Source organism: Aulostomus chinensis, chromosome 13 (genome assembly GCF_037954235.1).
Source record: "Aulostomus chinensis isolate RoL2024-O1b breed Wild chromosome 13, RoL_Achi_v1.0, whole genome shotgun sequence".
NCBI lineage: Eukaryota > Metazoa > Chordata > Actinopteri > Syngnathiformes > Aulostomidae > Aulostomus > Aulostomus chinensis.
Genome location: NC_141332.1, coordinates 12384815 through 12403325, shown reverse-complemented (window position 1 = coordinate 12403325; position 18511 = coordinate 12384815). Strand labels below are relative to the sequence as shown.

The window sequence follows — 18511 nt, the reverse complement described above, 5'->3', positions numbered from 1 at the left end:
CGTAACATACGTGTCAACTCCTGTGGATTCACGTGTGTAATGAAAATCATGATAATCATCAGGGGAGGCTGGGGTGCAGGGGGAGGAGTCTGAGTGCTGTTCAAGTCCCATGTGCTTTGACCCGCTTTTGATGGAAGTAACATGGAACATGGTAGTGGGAGGGGGAAGGGAGGAATTTGCAATGCACAATCAATAAATAAAGGCATTAAAACTGCATCATATAACATTGATTTTCAAACTGTGAATGTCACTTCACAATAAAAGTTTCAACCATTCATCCATCTATCCATCCATTTTCTTCTGCTTATCCTGTTAAGGGTCGCAGGGGGGGTGGAGCCTATCCCAGCAGCCTTCAGGTGAGAGGTGGGGTTCACCCTGGACAGGTCACCAGTCCATCACAGGACCAACACATAGAGACAGACAACCATTCACCCTCACAGTCACACCTACAGTCAATTTAGAGTATCAATCAGCCTCGTCCCCTCTTGATGTCTTTGGACTGTGGGAGGAAGCTGGAGTACCAGAGAGAACCCACACAGGAACAGGGAGAACATGGAGACTCCACACAGGAAGATCCTGTGTTGGAGCCAGGACTCAAACCTGGAACCTTCTTGCTGTGAGGTGACAGTGCTGACCACTGCACCACCGTGCTGCCGAAAGTTTCAACTATTTAGTTTTGGGTTGTTTTTTTTTAACAAATTTGGCTGGAAGATGCTTGTAAACTGAGCTACTGCTAACCCCATTCAAGGCTAATTTTTGTGTTATATCAGTATATTGAACTAATCAGCAGCTGAACGCACCACTTAAAAATTGTATGAGTTGAAAGTGGTTAGTTCTTTTCTGTTCAAATGAATCCACCTCTTCACCTCAGCAGCTGCAATGAAAAGTCAAAATAAAGCTGGAAACATCTTTGCCATCCTTGATTCCCGTTGGTACCAAAATCTGCCCTCTATCACCGTGGCAATATGCCGGAGTTTTTGGTTGGCTGCCTGTTTTTCGTTCTAGTTTGTTTTACTTTTAGCCACTGTGGCCTGAATTTATGACCTACCTTTTTTTTCTCCTTTGCAGCTCTACAAATTATTTATTGATTCATTAAACTTCATATACCTTCGTAGTGAATAGTTGAAACTCTATTTACGCAACCCACAATTGTCATTTTGACGGCAAAACACACTCAAATTGAAATGAAGCCAAAAAGAAAAAGGAATAAAAACTGATTTCCTTTACCTCTGACACATTTGGTTACATTGCAGGAACTGAACCGGGAAATCAGGGCAATCAGGAGTGCTGGGAGAAACAAATAGCAGTAAAAATACTTTAAATTCAAAGCTGTATTGAATTGTCAAGTGGGCTGTAAGCTGCTGTTAAATGATCTTAGGAGAGATAACGTAACCAGATGTGTGTTAGTCAAGGACACCTTCATTAGAAGTCTGATCCCCCTTCATCAGAGATGCTGATGACTTTGACCCAGGGCTGGTAAATGCCGATGATTTCCTTCATTTTTCAAGGAAAAAAAAAAAGAAAAAAGTCTGAAGTCTCTGGAGTCGGCGTACAGAGTTGCTGTATGATTCGTTCATTATTAATACATCTAAGAGGAAAATTCTGTTTTCAAGCTTGTATAGTGAGGTGAAGTTTGCCAAATTACACCCACTTGAAATTCAATGAATAACTTATGACTCCATCAATATCACCCTACTGCACCTACTCGCTTTTCTTCTTCTTTTTTTTTACAAAGCAAGTGTTAAGCAAGTAAAAGATATGAGCCATTAAACACGTTTTAATTATTTAAAGAGTAACTATGAAACTGACCAGACACTTTTACAAGGGGACATCAAAACGGATGAATGGAAATTGTATTAGACTGGCATGGTGATTAAAAAGTTGACGGAGGATTCAACATTTAACGAGGCTTCAATGGAGTGAGTGTGGCTCGAACTCTGTCGGACTCTGTCACGGCCCCCTCGATTATGACGGCCTAAATTCATTAAGACAAATACTTTTTCACTTTATGACTCATTAGAGAAGTTTACAACAGCAGAAACAACCTAAAATGAATAAAGCTAATATTTCTTATCACGCGTAGTATCTGATGGCATGTGATACCCTCAGCAGCCTGTAACTGCGAGTCAATTAATATAAAACTCCTGTGTTTTAAAAGGCCGTTAATGCTGCTGTTGATGTTGTTAAGGGGAGCCCATTTGCCATCTTGTTCAAGTGTTTTGAACTCACTCTTAATAAATCATGTCTTTTATTACCATTGTATAGTGGCTCTGAAAGTAAAGCCTTGTAAACTCTTAAGCCCTGACCATCTGGCCTGTGTTCCTTGCCTGTCAGCTCAACAGAAACATGGGGATAACTGGGAGCAATCAGAGGGCACCGAGCCACTGACTGCCACTTTGGCTCACACCAAGCAGGTGACTTTAGCTAGATAGGTGTACATGTTTGCAGCAGCAGCTGGCGATCATGGAAATTATGCGATGTAATTGGAGGAGCTATGCTAATTGCTCATATTCTACTGCTTCTTCTTCTTCTTGATCAGTCGTGATCTGTTACCGCGCTTGATGCGCGTGGCTTTCAAGCTATCGACACCATTTTGTGCAAGTGCAGATACAGAGGAACAAAGAAAAGCATAAGAGAGAGAAAAGAGAAGAATCTAGATTTTCGAGTGACGTAATTATGAATTTCATCCAGTCACAGCATCGCACACTAGAGGTTTACACTGATGTGGCTCCCCCAGGGCGGGGAATGGGAGTTCAGAAAAAAAAAAGGGGAGGGGGGGGCGCAAGTAGGCAGGCTACAATTTGCCTCAACATTTCACCTCCTTCTTGGAGTCAAAACTAATTCAAATCTGAAAAGACATGATGCACGTTTTGGTAGATTCGGTGTGACTTGCACTCCCTGCAGACATCATCTTGTCTGATGTACATTGTGAATTAACATCAAATATTCTGCTTATACAAAAAAGATGCCTCTGAGCTCGCCTGACAAAATTCCCATTTAAGTTTGGTTCAGTATTAAATTAATCCTGCTGGTTATCACAGGCCTTCTGCAAGGTTTCGTTTTGGGACTTGCATTGTAGGACGCAGGCTTTTTCAGCACCTTGGATAGCAGCAGCAGGAGGATCACTAAATTAGGTCAAATTAGCCCGTTACTCGTATTTACTACTATGTCATACGATGAAGAGTAGGAAGTGTTCCATGTTACAAATGGTTATACCAGCTCATGCTCCTTTCAGGATTCAGTTAGCACAATATTGACATAATGCTAGTTTGACAAACTAAATTATTTTCCAGCGCCATGGACAGTGACAGGTGGTTCCCTAAATTAGCATTCTAAAACGTTAGCATCCCTGCTGACCCCAAGCGAGCCCAAGTAGTCCCAGTGTAAACTGATGGATATTTATACAATGTTTATAATATTAAGCATAGCCTCTTTTTATCGCAAATGGGCCAAAACGATCATAGGGACATAAATTTGATTTTGTGAATGATAGAAAAATGCCCAAGGACTGAAAATTACGATGGTTGACATGTTCTTGGTTTCGGGAAAAAGAAAAGTCCATCCATCCATCCATTTTCTTCCGCTTAGGCTACGGGCGAGAGGTGGGGTTCACCCTGGAGGACAGGTCACCAGTCCATCACAGAGCCAACACATAGAGACAGACAACCATTCACACTCACAGTCACACCTACAGTCAATTTAGAGAATCAATCAGCCTCGTCCCCTCTTGATGTCTTTGGACTGTGGGAGGAAGCTGGAGTACCAGAGAGAACCCACACAGGAACAGGGAGAACATGCAGACTCCACACAAAGATCCCGTGCTGGAGCTGGGGCTTGAACCCGGAACCTTCTTGCTGCGAGGCCACAGTGCGAACCACTGCACCACTGTGCTGCCTGGAAAAAAAAAGTATAATTCAAAACTGTGTTTAAGTTCATCATTGTGATACCAAGATTTTTATTTTTTTATTTGATACAAGCATACTACAGAGTTGCCATCCGTCCATCCTGCCTTGTCCCTCGGCCAGTTTGCCAAGCCTGATGAACTTGGCTACATCCAAGTCGAGTTCCGTTCCTTCAGCTTTGTCACTTGTAGTCCTCATGAACAGAGAGCAGCAAAGAAGCTAGGGGATTTTTCAGCATCATAAACATATAAATTGTTATACAAGGTTTCTGTTCATGTCCTGATTTAATTGTGCTCTTGTAATGGCGTTGATGCAGGGATGTCTTGCCATACTCCAGTTTTACACTCCCAATTTTTGTGGTGATAATGCAATCAAAATGTAAAATAGTGGATTTTAATCTTAGATGTGTGAGGCAATGTAGAGTGCAATGTAAGAAGTAATGTCTCCAGATTAAGAAGGCGACAGCCCTCAGGGTCACAAGTCAAAATCTCACGATGATTCAGCCCTCGTCCTCTTATCGGTCTACCTTCTCTGTCCCCTCTTTTTCTCTCTCTTTTACAGAAATGTGTTCAAACAGTGAAGTGATGAAGATCACCAAGCCCGGGGGCTTCAGTTGTGCCCATAGATAATTCTTCTTTACTCCTGGTCAATATGTAGTTAATACAGCATGAAATTATATTTTGTTCGAGATAAAAAAAAAGAAAGTGCATGTCATCATTTTGAATGTTTGTGCCATCAAAACGTAAGGCTTTATAGATAAATACTTTCACACAGCAGGGTTGGGTTTACTTTATTTCATAGCTGTCACAAAGCATTATGCCCTCGTCCGTCAGCAAAGCGTATATGTTAGATGGCTCAACAGCAGCGCTAAACCAAGCTAAACTACACAATATGACCTCCATATTTGTAAAATTTAGCATGGATATACAGTATGTCACTGGATGAATAAAAACTAAATTAACCAAAAATATATTTGACTACAATAACTCTACGCATTACTTGTCATTTAAATTTAATTTGCAACACAGTGAATGTCACGAAAATCCAATTTGGATACACAGAGTAAATTTCACATTTTAATTTAGTAGATTAAAGTAGTAATTCTGAGTAGCCTTCACAAGTCAAGTGTACATCTAAAGTAAGCTATCAAGTACGCTCCTCTTGCTCGTATTCGTTGCTCTTACGTGTTTACAGTAAGTGTAGTTAGTACAACTTACAATACCCATTTCTCTTTACTTGTTTTAATTGCAATCGGTTAGCATGTTTTTTTTAACTAATGATAAATAATTTGATTTTACAGTGTTGTTTCCTTGTCACTGAGGTAAAGCAAAGAAGAGGTTTGATATCAAATATCTCCTGATCCCGATGATGTGCCCATATTATCATGCATAACTACAGGCTACATGGTGAGGTACATTGGCTAGCTACCTAGCAAAAATGGTCCACTGGTCCTGGAAATTTTTGCCAAATACCAGAAGAGCCAAAACCGGTTGTTGTGTTGCTGTTGTGTGTATCAATTTTAGAGACCATTCACAATCAAAACCAGCACAATGTGACTGGCTTGAGGGTCTTTGGTGAAACAATGAAAGTGTTCAACTATGAATGGAGATTCTGCTACTGCATGGCCAAAACGCTGCACAAAATGAGATCCTTTACATTACTTCCCACCATGTTGGGAGCAATCATGACCCATGACGTCGCAGGGTTGGTGTATAACATACCATCTCCATGATTGGAAGGCGAGGGGGCGCTAAATGACACATGGAAATATAAAAATTCAGATTCAGAAAACTTAATTTATCCCCGTGGAGGGCAATTAAGGGAGCAGAATTCTCTCACTAAAATCATCACAAGAGGTCAGTCACTGACACAGAGGTTTTTAAGGAGTAATAGTGACAGTTGTGGAGGAACTAGCTACTGACAAACTAACGGATGGTGCCGTTGTATCAGTGCCCACACATGGCTGTGCTGTCCAGTGAATTTGAAACCATCTGGGTGTCAGAGATCAAAGACTGAGATTCAAGTAAGAAAACCCTAGATCACAGTCGATGTTTGAGGTCAAGATGACAGACATTAAAGTACCGTGTGATCACAGAGCTGTGAGATCGAGATGACATGAAGTTAACAACCAAAGATCAACGTGAGTAAATCAGCTGAAGTTCACTGTTTCACCTCTGAATGACACAACACAGGAGTTGAATATAAGAGTATCATCACCTCCACTGACATTTGAACATTGTTGGTGCAATATCTTCAAGACCACTGTCAATTAAATGCTAAGGATTTCAACTTCCATTTGGTTGGTTCTTTGTCATTTCAATTAGCCAAGTAAAAGAGAGAAAGGTATTAAGAAGTTTCCAGCATGGCCCAAATTGTAATTTCAGAGGTCAAGAGCCGAAAACGCAAAGGTAAGGGACTTGAAGGATGATATTTATTCCCTGGATCATTTTCCATATATTGGATTACTCTATCTTAACTTTTTTTCTTTATCTTGACATTTAGCTGAGGAAATGGAAGGTTCAGAATCGACAGCATCTAAGAAGGCCAGACTGTCAAACGGGCCTTTTTCCATGGCAATTGATGGCCATCCTGAGGTTCCAGCAGCCTCCCTGCTTCAGGAGGAGAGACAGGAGACACTGAAATTTTTGGAATGGGACAGAGTTTCAATCCCATTTTTAGAAATGGAGTACGACATGGAGGTTGGCAAGATCGATGCTGGGACAGAGGAGGAGCTGACCAAGGCAGCTGAACCAGTCAAGACTGAAATTCGGGCTGAAAAGTGCAACGTTTGGCCAAATGCTGCAGTTATTTTAGAAGCAGCAAGGAAGATCACCATCAAGTCCCCAGTCCCAGTCCATATAATTCTGGATTTCGATCCAAATTACAGACCTCCGTTAGGCATTCGTGGGTTCCCACCATCCCAACCAACACCCTCCTCTATGCGGGCATTCCCACCACCTATCTTTCAATCAACATTTCAACATCAAAAGTTTGCCCCCCCACCACAGATTCACCATAATAATAAATTTTACAAGGCCAGGAACTACTTCCCTCCATCAAAGTCCAATAGGAACAATAAATATCAAGACCGTAACCTTAAAAACAGGCTCCCTTATCCTCCGCCTCAGGCACCAGCACCTACTCACCTCAATGGTGCGAAAAAGAAGGGAGTCCTCAAAGGCACCAATAAGCCCCCAAAGGACAGAGTTCCACTGCAGAAGATCAACAAAGCAGAAGAGTGGGAAAAATTCAGGCAGAAGCTGAGAGAGGGAACAAGAACAGCACAGTGGATGGTGTGATGAAGACAAGGAGAACAACTGAGACAGGGACATCAAGAAAGACAAAGTCCAAAAAGAAAAGCGAACAAGCAATCAGCCATCCAGAGAGTAAAGGATGATTTCTAGCTGCTGGTCAGGATGAATTTCTTAATTTTCTCATGGTTAAAATTGAAACGATGACCCAAAACAAACTAGTCCTTGTTGCATCAAACACACAAATGTGTTTGAACTTTGTCTTGTTACCAAACAACGGTGCATGGGCTTTAAAGGCATCCAGAAGGAAACAAACTGCTTAAAAAGCTGCTTAAAAGTGCTAATTGAGATTGGACAGGAAATCCCCCGATTCGTCTCCCACTACCTGGACAAGCTGCCACCGGTGACTTTTCACAACTTGGATGTCTAAAGCCTGCTCAGCAAATGGAGTGGCCGCACAGTGAGATATCTGCGCTAAGGCATGCAGTTACACGACAGGCAGATGTGTAGGCAAGAACCTGTGTTCTGTGACTGCGACCATAGGCTGCAGAGTTGAAGCTGTTGAATGCCGGCTGGAACCGAGTAGTTGAGGAGGACCGGCTATCGTGGCTAGGGTGAACAGTGAGGAGCTGGCTAATGGGAGCACCTCTGGCTCTCCTGCAAAGCCCACCTGTGACCGCACTCCTGCATTACCTCTCATGGAGTTGACCCCAGGGGACTCAAGCATCAGTGCCGAGGCAGGTGCAGGGAATGGGTCTATGCGTGTGTGCCCAACTCCTGGCGGGATTGCGGATAAATCGCCAAAATGGAGCCAAGTGGTGTAAAAGGGCCAGGCTCAGAGGAATCATGCCGAGGGTCAAATCGCCTTGCGTGCCAGAAAACCTGAACGGAGGATGTATAAAGCTATTGCCGGGACTGGTGCGCAAGGGAATGTAAGAGTGACCTTGTTAGAAAATATGTAGAGACACATTTATGTTTTATTATCATGAAGTTTTAGCCTGATGTAGAATAGCATGACAGTGTTGTAACTTTTATTTAGAGCCAAGTAATGAGGTTTCTGCAGATTGTCCCATACTGTGTTTTCACTCCTGAGATAAGAAGAGGCCCTGGACAGTGGGGAGTCAGCGGTCCCCCCCCGCACCTGTCCTTGGTGGAAGAAGAAGGAACAAAGGCGTGATGGAAAGCCACTGAGAGGAGGAACTTTGTATATATATGTTTGGAAGACACTGAGACTATTCAGTGCAGATGTAAACCTTTGCCTGTACTCCTTGCTGCAAGTAAAACTTTAATTGAGATCTCCGTCTCTGAGAATTTGATCTTGTGTGTTGAGAAATTTTGTGGTACAAACTAACAGCAAAAATACAGTCTTTATCTTACAAAAATAATTTCCTGACAGACCTGAATGAAATTGGTTAGTGTTTTTGCATCCAAATTTGAACCGGACCTTGATGCATAAACTGGCTGAATACTTTAGTGGTCAACTTGGCTGCAGCGTCAACTGACGCATTGTCACTGCAGGAAGAATAGCAGAGGGCATGGCCATCTTTGGGCACAAAAGCTGGAGACTATGATAAATGTCATTAAGCTTGAAGTTGACTGGTGTTCTGTTGTACAGATAAGAATGGCTAATAAAGAAATTACCATCCTCAATGTGTACATGCTGTATGAATCACTACAAAATGAAGATGAATACTTGAAAAGTCTTGCCTTTATGAATTTTTATTTCTGACAATCTGTCCACAAGCATATATGTAGTGAGTAACATGAACGCTGACCTACCAGACAAATCTTCCTTGTTTGCTCAGCATATGGTACAGTTTTGTCATGATAATAATCTTGTTCTTTTACTTTTAGTATGTTACTTTAATATGAATTTTAATGTGACAAATACTTCTCTCAACTCTGTTATTATGAAATGGTATCAATTATTACATGAAACCCCAAACATTAAAGTTACAACTCTGATAACTTAATTTAAACCTTTTTTTTCCTGAAATTGTGTGTCTGACAAGAGAATCAGTCATTGTCTACGGAAATATGTGTGGTTTTGCATACATTTGCAGAGCATTACCGATAAAGCTCCAGGTTCAGAAGATGAATTTCTTCTGACATGTTTGAGTTCCATTCTTTTTTCTTAGGGGATTTTGGATATCTCTTTTCATCACGTATTCATCAGAAAATACTGTCAACGGACACCAAACTCTATTTTCACCTTGTCTTTAGACCATTTCACAGTTTTTGAGCTGTACTGTATTTTCATTGAGTGCTCACTGCAACTCATCATGATAATAGGATTTTACATTGTACAGACAAAAAGTTGGGACAACTCAAGACATTAGGGTGAATAGACTACGTTAGCATTAGCTAGCTAACGTTAGCTGACAAACATTAACAGCTAACATGCAACAAGCAAAGCCTGTCTGGGCCATGGTTCGGCATGTTTTGGCGGTTCCCCCACCATCATCCAGTGATCTGCTTTAAACCGTTTCAAAGGTTCCCTAGCTTCAAGTCCCGCATTTGAAATGTATTACCAAAAGTTTTCCATTTTCCCCAAGTTGACAACGCAACGATTTTGGTCGGACTTTGTTTTGTAACAAGAATATTTCAAGTTACAGTGAATATAGCATGAATGTGTTTGATGTAGAGATGAGGTCAAACGAGGTTCGTAATGCACTGTCACCGTCTTTCCTTGGAGAAATGGTGAATGGCTTTAAGAGGCTACAGCAACAGTAAGTTAACTTTCTTGGAAAAGCTAACACTTAAGCCGACAGAAGTTGTGTTATTTACGTATGGGTGTAACATTAAATGGTACATGTTTAACTGCGTGGATGAAGGAAAAATAAGTCACGCGAGTGAAAGCAACAGTTTGGGTGTGTACATTAAACATTAGGGCTGTTGTAATCAACCTCACAACCGTAGTTAATTTACATGGACAAGAGGAGTAGTTAGCTCTGCGTTAATTCGACTGCAGTTGTAAGACTGCTGAAAAGCTGATGTTGCACACGCGCATCGGTCTGCGGCCTCACAGAGTGCGCCGATGAATGAGGCCTCTCCTCGTCCCTCTCCAGCTATGACAAGCTGCAATTCAAGTTAAGCGGCCTGTGACCATCAATGAGTGAGAAACAGGCTCGTTCTTTATTTTGCAAGAAAGATAAAAGGGAGAATCCATTCTTAATCTCCAGAAGGCTTACTGTAAAGCGAATATTTGTCAGTGACAGGAATGAGGGTAACTTCTTTGACTTGTGTAAACTGCTCAGGAAGCATGACAAAAACCAACTAGCCAAGAAATACTTGCTCCCCAAATTCTTCCATGAGTTTCCTTGTCCATTCCACAGTTCTCTTAATTTGGAGACGACCTGATTTAACTAAAATATAATCACTGATTGTCCCAATGTTTTGGACATATAGGGTTTAACAAAATGTGTTCGTTGTCAGAGCTCCAGATGCCATGATGCGCAAATTGATGATATCAATTTTTGCAGCGTTTCCTCGATTACTTCATAACACCATGGGACTTCGGGCACCATTTGGGTCTAAGTTGTTTTTCAAGGTGCAATTTTACTGTCGCAAGTATTTTTAAATCATGACCTCCACCTCTGATATGTTAAAAAAGCACCTTTGAGGTCAAATGAAATCAAAATGTTAAGCTGAACATTTTCTCTGCCAGTAATTATAATTTATTTGCTATGTTGTCACACTACTGCTAAAGTAATAAAGAAATTCTGCTTGGAAATGTTTTCATTACAGATGCCTTAAAAAGGTATTTCTATAAATGTAAAGTCCTGTCTTGTGTGCGGTATGCAGCCACAACACGTGTTGTTTTTTTTTTTAAAACAGCAGTTATCCTCAACAGGCGACCTCTGGGCCGCATCCAACTATTTGTGGCCCCGAAATTGTTATTCCTTCACTGTGTGTTTTGGTTGTGTCAGCATATCAAGGCAGGGTGGCCATAGGGCGGTTCAGGAGGTTTCCTGAATATCCCGTCTGGCCGGAGCGTTTTTGTTTTGTTTTTTAAATTGTAACCCCAAATGCCGTGCTTATATGCCATCCTGCCCTTGTGTCCGTACCACACACAGACAGGTACACCAATAATTCACAAGCAACCATACTTGCGCGTCACTCGCACCCCCACCTTCCAGGACGCAACCAGGCCGGGACTTGTCATCGTGCCACCGATACACAGACAGCCTGTTACTGAGTCAACCAGAGTTCACTGCTGTGAGCGCAATTTGTTAACTTTCACTTTTGTTTTTGGAGCACTTTTTAAAATGTTAATGAGTTTGTTAAACTGAAAGGGACATTTGGTTTGATTTTAGCGTCTATGTTAGTTTGGAACTCTGATATGCTTGACTCACCATGCATAAAAATACCTTTTTCCTTCTTCCTTGTTATCTTTGTGCTTACATTTGAAAAGAAAAGTGTTTCTCACCCCCTACTGACATTTTTTTTGGATTCATGACAGGGGGTCATGTTTTGTTTTATTCAACTATTTAATTTATGTCAAAATGGAATTGACATTTTATTTTAATTTGTATTTTTGTTGTTTTTGAATAAAAAGATCATTCTGTTTTGAATATCACAGTATTATCACATTTGGCCTGTCCTACCACAATAAATGGACCTTTGACTCATTGAAAAAAGTCTTTGTGGCCCTTTAAAATTTGTATTTACTGTATGTACCCCTGTTTTTCAGTACTGTATTAGTACTGTATTTTTTAAGTGAAACTCCCCCCTAAAAGTGTATACTGCCTTTCAAATAATCAAAAATAGGTCTTGAGCTCTGGAAGATGTTTTTTCACCTGTGCCACTTCTCTATGACTTCAGAATGCCGACAGAGACAGCCACGTACATTTAGCTTCAAGCTAATGGTACCCCATGGCCACCAGCTACTAACAATAGGAAAAAAATCTATTTTGCTGTTGAAATGATTGCATGCTTGTGGTCAAGAAATGACAGAAACTTGAATGTACTGTGAGTCACCATGACTCAGATATTGGTATTATATGCTGAGTATTACTGTTGTACGCAGGCAGTATTTGCCAATGGCACATTCACAACCATTAGGACACATAGCACTTGTCAAACATGTTTTGTTACACACAAAATAGTAATTTTCCAAATGATTAAAATATCTGTTTGGGTGTCATTATCTATGCAAACATCTCTGTATCCAGATACATACCTAATGTTACAGTTTGGTTTTAGAGTTTGTGGATTGCTGAGTGCATGGAAGGGTAATACTGGACGATTTGATCGAGAGTTTGTAAATGTCTGTTTGGGCAATTTTGCAGTTGTTTGTAATTGATGCCCATCCATGCATCCATCCATCCATTTTCTACTGCTTTTCCTGTTAAGGGTTGTGGGGGGGCTGCAGCCTATCCCCACAGCCTTCAGGCGAGAGGCAGGGTTCACCCTGGACAGGTCACCAGTCCATCACAGGGCCAACACATAGAGACAGACAACCATTCACACTCACAGTCACACCTACAGTCAATTTAGAGTATCAATCAGCCTCGTCCTCTCTCGATGTCTTTGGACTGTGGGAGGAAGCTGGAGAACCAGAGAGAACCCACACAGGAACAGGGAGAACATGGAGACTCCACACAGAAAGATCCTGTGCTGGAGCCGCCTGTAGTTGATGCCCATGAAGCTCCATTAGCTTCAAGCTAAACATACATGTCCGACTCTTTCTACACTCTAGAGTCACAAGGAAGTGATACGGCAGTGAGCTCAAGACACCTATTTGTGAGTACTGCACTTTGCTCACCTCATTCTGTCCACCACAACAAATATACGAAAGAAACTGCCGAGGGACAGAAGGACAGGAAGGGATTTTCTTGGTTTTACCTCTTGCCTTTTATAAAATAACAAAATTATGCAAATCCATTTCAAACTCCTCCAGCAGTGTAGGAGACACAGCACAATGGTGAGAAAGAGGTAAATGGCTGGATCTTATATAACCCTCTCATCCAGTCCACTATAAAGCTTGCGCAGACCTGAGACGGTATGCTTTTTTTTTCTTTCCATATTTAGGGTTGAAATAGATGTTAATAAACAGCCTTACCTGAGCACACTCACCAATCCTGTTTAACATGTGGTGATTAGGCAAGCTAAGCTGGCTAAACCTAATCCTCAGCCTTGTAATCCGTACTATATTTCAACATATCATACATTTAATTTCCAGCATAAAGGAAGATGTTATAGTATGGCAATAACATTTTCCTTAGAAATTATTTTCAACAGAGGGAATTTATTCTGTATTGTGACCTGCTGTTAGGCATGTTGTAGTCAGCCTGTACTGTATGAATTGTCCCTCAACTGGCTTTGCAGTGTCGATGTCCTGTATCCCATTCCAGTAAAGGACCAATGTAAAACACATGCGGCCACATCAATAAGTAATTATAGTGCTTACTTGCCTACATTATTCTGAGTCCCTAAAGAATCACGGACAAGAAGTAAATGGCTGTGAAGAATACCTGAAGAGGTACAATAATATTCCAAAAAAATAACCTGCACATTAATCAAAGCTTGTATTTTTAATCAAGCGTTGAAAGATGTATATTTGAGAGGATGCAGGAGGCCTGATGTGACACTTCAATCACACAAGGTACACTAATAACGGACTTTACTCAGTCCACAGCATTGTGACTCAGTGTGAGACTCACCTCCGAAAGGTCAGGGAAACTGCTGATCCCGCTGCTTTTTAACTTTTCATTCAGCAGTTCACAAGCGCCTGTTCTATAATACCAGTGACTGCAGTTTAATGGGTCAGCCGACCCTCTTGGCTAGAACTCAAAACTTCAGAAACCTGATTTTTTTTTACTGCCAATCATGGATTAATGGAACAGATGGTTCATTCTGAAATCAAACAGCCATTTGGTTCAAAAACATAATTAACTGAGGTTTAGGGATCATTTAGCGTTAAGTGACCTGCTCAGCAGCATATAAAGTTAGAGAAGAAGAAGAAGGAGGAGGACGAAACTATTGCATCAGGAGGAGTATTGAAGCATTCAGCTAGTGCAAAAAAAACGTCCGCATAGCTGAACAGAAATACCAATGTTTAAAATAATACACCTACTCTCAACTCAACCTCTTTTTTTTTTTTTGGCCTGTTCTCTTCCTCCCTCTCTTCATTCATTGTGCCACTTAGCTTAGGAAGCCATTCCAACAAATCTTTCTTCTCCACTGTATGGGAACCACTGCCAAGTTCTTTTTTTCTCTGTGTGCATGTTTCTTTGTTCATTCTGGCTGGCTCATGCCAAGACCAAGACCTGCGTGACCTTGCAGCACATGCCCTATAATAAACACGTCTCCGTGCCAATTGAGCTTCTTCTGGCTTCGCTTCCAACTCAGGTGAGAGAGAAGCTGTTAGTCTGCATGTTTTTAACAGCCAAGATGATCTGGTACCTCTTTACGACAAGTCTTCCTCTATAAAGGATTAATAAATGCGCTTTTACTTGCATTGTAATCATTTTATAAACCATTAACAGTTGTAAATGGCTTATAACCCAATTTCCTACACATTAATACAGGCTTGGTAAGATGTATGTTTGCTGTACTACTGTATCCATCAAGGTTCAAAAGGCTATCAGATCTTGCAATTTTGCCACTTAGAAATGCAATAGTATAGCAAACATTCATTTGTCAGCACTGCATTGATTTAAATGAATATAATGAAATTTGGTTATAAGTCATTTGCACACGTTAATTAATGGTTTATGAAGGGTTTGCAATGAAATTATAATGCTCTTATAACCATTGATTGATCCTTTATAAGGGGAGAGTTACTGTAAAGTTGTGCTGTGTTTTTGTGCAGCGATGCATTTGTCCCTCTGAATAGAAAGTCTCATCTTTATGCTTCTGCCTCGCATCAACGGCGTAGACGCCGTCACTGAGCATTTATAGCTCTGCGTCGAGGGAACGCGTTGCTCTGCAATTCACCGCCAAGCCGCTAGGGGGGTGTGGCTTTGTCTTTGTATTGTTTACGGGGGGCTCTTGTTGGATTCCTTGGTTTTCTTCCAGTCACAAACAACAATTCACACACGAAGAGGAGTTGTAGAGGTGGTCGTACTTGCGCACCTCCTCGATAATCCTTTCTTCGGCTTGGTCCATTTTTTCTTGGAGCTTTCACCACAGAAACTTTGAAAATGGTGGTGTTGTTGTTGTGCTGCGACCATAGGGCTGCGACTGAACCGGAAATTATGTTCTGAGCGGACCAATCACAGTTCTCGACCTTCACGTCACCATGCGTCGACGAGACGTCAGGATTTTTTGGAGGCGTGCGTCAGGCTACGGCGTAGGGTCCGCGTAGGGGTCTGCGTCGACGCCGTACCTACGCCGTTGACGCGACGCAGAAGCATAAATCAGGCTTTAGACTTACAAATACACTGAGAAAAGCAGGGACAAAAGTTACACTTTGTTAAAACAACTTCCTTTGTAATGATACTTTTATTCATACTAATATTTCAAATGTAATTAAAGTCTCTTTGTAGTTTATCATTTTTTAAGTCTTTTGGGTGTTTTTTTTTGTATAATCCACATCCTCACACCTGTCTTAATATTTACTTCATGTATTGTATTTTGATGTGCAAAAACAAAACACCTGTGCATTTTCTACAATATAGCTCTTATTGTTCTATCTTAGAATTTGAAGCAGTTCAAAAGGGCATGCCAACATGCGCGTCAGAAAATTAGCGGTTTTTTTGTTGTTGTTTTTTTTGTCAAAGCAGATTAGTCCAACATACGTCCAAGTCTATCTAGGGAGGCCATCTTCTATTGTCTTTGATTCTGCAATCTGAGCTTTGAAGATAGACATCAGTAATAGGCCGACACAAGAATTTATCTCTGCTGCTCTTGAACTCTTATCTGAGGCAGAGTGTCATCATAGAGCTGAAATTCATTTCAAAGAAATGACATCCCTCAGAATTACCTGTTAAGAAATGAAGTCATGCTAAAGAGGATTGGTATTATCCATGTGTGGATCCAACCTTGGTTTATATTTATGGTGGATTTACGGCGATGAGTCATAGATAATTAACTGACTTCTCTGCTGACAGACGGGTAAAAATAAGACAAGTGTCTGACAGATACTCAGTAAAATATAGCGCGTGAGATCGACAAATGACTTTTTATGCTTTTTGACTCCTCTAATGTACATGGTGCTGGTGGACCTACAAAAGTTAATCTAATACAGCCAAAACAGTTTCTTTTAAAACATTTAACAGCCTTTAATGACGGCTACATTGTTTATGAATCTGCTAAATGACTGTGTAATAAAATGTGGTTTCTAAATCAACACATCGGAACAGGGTACAATTTTTCAAGTTATTCTGAAAAAAAAAAAACCAACAAAAAAAATATGCCAAAACCAATAAGTCACATTGGAAAAATAATACATTGCACTATTTTTATGTTATTAAACAAGTGCCAACAATGCACAGCAGAGTTGACGGGCTGCAGCGGTTGGAAAGAATGACTCTGTGGAAAAGCAGGAACCACAGCAGGTCCAGCTCGATTGGAACGCTACTTCCCTCTGAAAGGACTGAAATAATACAGCTCAAAAAGTTGAAGCTCAGAAGCCATAAACATATTCTGCAGCACGCCCTGCCAATATCAGATTAGCCATTACATCTGCATATTGCATCTATCACTTTAAGTAGCATGTGTTTTCTTGAAAGAAAACTATCCATTTTCAGGTCTGTCTGTTCACGTCTGGGTATATTTGTCATTATAACAGGCTGCTGACTGAGGGAAATCCTTCCAGTCCAATCTCATAATGGTAACCATGACATCAACTAAACATCTGCCCGTTCACATCTGATTGTGAACAGCCAGTGTGCAGATGTTGTACAGTAAGGTACTGGACACAAATGCACTAATATTAACATGAATATAACTTATACAGGAGGTACACCTGCTAACCTGCTTCATAAACTAATCAGCCGAAGAGAAGAAATTCCCTCATTTAAGCATTAAGGTGTTGCCAAACAGTTCAAATCAAGCATCAGCATGTGATTTATGTGGGCTAGTTGTTGATGCCAGATGGTCTGGTTTGACTATTTCAGACAAACTTTTGTGATTTTCAAGCACAATCGTCACTTGGCTTTCCAAAAAAACTGTCTGAAAGAGGTCAGAGAGGACTGGTGCGATTGTTTCTCGCTGAGAGAAAAGTAATAGTAGCTCAAATAACCACGAGTTACAGCCAGGGTATGCAGAAGAGCATCTCTGAACGTGCACTCGTGTCAAAACGTTAAAGCAGTACTTCACCTACAAAGTGTGTTGCCTTTCAAGTACTCGTGAATAGGAGTCTTGGGCTCCTGAGGATGTTATTTTTTTCTCATGCACTTCTTTGTGACTTCAGGATGCAAAATGAGCTGACTCTTTATATGTAACTGGAATGGCGACTGATAGCTAACAACAGCAAAACTGCAGTAATCTGGTATAATCTATGTTTTCTTTATCCAGCCAAAACACACACACTATAACAAATAAGGTGCCAGTTGGTCATGCTTTAGCATAACTGTGAACTAGCATCGAATCTGAAGGGTTATACTGTAGTTCCTTTGTTGTTTTTTTAAAACTCCAATCAAAATTTGCAGATTTACTGAGTACACAACTGGATAAAGAAAATGGGATTTTACTTGACAACGTGCTTTGTAAACCTTTGGAGAGTTTTGCTGCTGTAGAAGTTACTGGCCATTAGTTTCAGGTGAAATATATGTGGCTGGTTCTTTATGCGTTCTGGAGTCTCAAACAAGAGATGCTGGAGGGAAAGAAACAAACAAATGGAAGCTCAAAAAGCTTGTGAGTGCTTAAAAGATAAAATGTACTTTTTGGGTGAAGTTTCAAATGAAGCAGATGGGTTAAAGCAGCAGAATGTGGTACTATTTGTAGGCCGGGTAATGGGTGTACCTGAATCAATCAGTGAATGCATCATACGCATGCAGTGATTTCTTGGTTGGGTGCGGCATGAAAGAGTACTTTGAAGTTGAAACAATGAAATCGTCTTTGATGTGAGCATGTCAGAAAGCAGTGAAATCAGTGTGCAACACTTAAAACATAAATATGATAACATTTCATTGACAGCTATTCAAATATGTGCTGCTCCAAAGTGAGTGTCTAATTGTGTTAAAAGAACACGCTTTAATTACCTGATAGGTCAGCATTTGAAGGCTGCATCTTGCAAGTGTGTATTCAAGAGCGGCGCACCTGGCAAACTATGCAGAGTGGCACAAAAGCTGAAGCAAACCTGAACACAAGTGACATGATTTTAGACCCCTGAAAACTAGGACTTGGAAATGACTGGAGTTATCTTCAAGGGAAGCTGTTACATTTAAATTCTAAAACTCTGGGAGTGAT

The 18511-nt window shown here is 40.8% G+C and overlaps 1 long non-coding RNA gene across 8 annotated transcripts in view; it reads right to left on the bottom strand.

Annotated features, from left to right (window-relative positions):
- Positions 1–18511, bottom strand: part of LOC147250896 (uncharacterized) — a 47107-nt gene that overhangs the window by 19727 nt on the left and 8869 nt on the right. For 7 of the 8 annotated variants that reach the window (XR_015118857.1, XR_015118861.1, XR_015118859.1 and 4 more), the window contains exons 3-6: positions 18304–18401; positions 3983–4121; positions 3693–3894; positions 1228–1287 (exon numbers count right to left, since the gene is read on the bottom strand). This is a non-coding gene — a long non-coding RNA (uncharacterized LOC147250896). The remainder of the gene's footprint in view (positions 1–1227; positions 1288–3692; positions 3895–3982; positions 4122–18303; positions 18402–18511) is intronic. The other variant, XR_015118858.1, reaches the window with a different exon arrangement.